The sequence below is a fragment of the Etheostoma cragini genome, chromosome 2 (assembly GCF_013103735.1).
Source record: "Etheostoma cragini isolate CJK2018 chromosome 2, CSU_Ecrag_1.0, whole genome shotgun sequence".
NCBI lineage: Eukaryota > Metazoa > Chordata > Actinopteri > Perciformes > Percidae > Etheostoma > Etheostoma cragini.
In genome coordinates this window covers 423,025-424,171 of record NC_048408.1, presented here as the reverse complement: position 1 = coordinate 424,171, position 1,147 = coordinate 423,025, and positions in this window count along the sequence as shown.

The following is a 1,147-nucleotide window of genomic DNA, read 5'->3' as shown; positions in this document are numbered from 1 at the left end:
TCCCGCTCCATGTTCTGTGATGCCATGTTCTACTGCTACACTGCAGTGCCCTGCTACGTCCTGCTGTGCCTTGTAATGTCGCACAGCGTCCTGCTATGCCATGAACTGCTACAGACTACAAATTTTTGTCTATTTTTGTTATTGCCACTCTTCATTCCAACCCCAACCGGCCCGTCAGACACCGCCTACTAAGAGCCTGGGTCTGACCGAGGTTTCTGCCTAAAAGGAAGTTCTTCCACTGTCGCACTGTTGCTTGCTCTGGAGGAGACTACTAGAACTGTTGGGTTCTTGTAAATTCTGGAGTGTGGTCTATCTGTATAGTGTCTTGAGATAACCCTTGTTATGAATTGATACTATAAATTGAATTGAATTGAATTGAATTGAAATTATGTCTCCATATAGTGCTGGCCTACAGCAACTGCTTAGAGTCTGCTCAGAATATGGGCTACAACATGACATCAAATTCAATGCTAAAAAGAGTGTTGTAATGATTGTCAGAACTATGGAGGACAGGAAGCTATGTTTTCCCTCTTTTTACTTGTCAGGGCAAGACCTTAATGTGGTTACTAAAGAGAAATACTTGGGCCACATTATCAGGGACGAGCTTTGTGATGATGATGATATACAGCGGCAGTGCCGTAAACTATATGGACAAGCAAATATTCTGGCACGCAAATTTCATATGTGTTCCGAAGAAGTTAAAATATCTCGTTTCAGAGCATACTGTACTCCACTGTATACAGCTCATCTATGGTGCAGCTATAGTAAAGCAAAGATGAACAAGTTAAAGGTGGCATACAATGATGCATTTAGAATTTTGATGAAGCGTCCAAGATGGACCAGTGCTAGCCATCTGTGTGTGACCTGTAATGTTCCCACCTTCCATGCTGTGCTGAGAAAGTTTATGTACAGATTTATATGTCGATTAACTGAGTCAAATAATACGATTTTAAATGCTATAATCCATCCTGCACTTAGTGATACCAGATATTTGTCAAAACTATGGAATCACTGGAACATGCACCTGTACTTGTTTTAATTATTGAGATTGCAATTGGTAAATTTGTACGTATGTGTGTTTCTTTTGTGATGTTGTTGGGGATCAGTTTGTCTATATGTATTTATGTCTGTGTCTGGTCTGAACCCC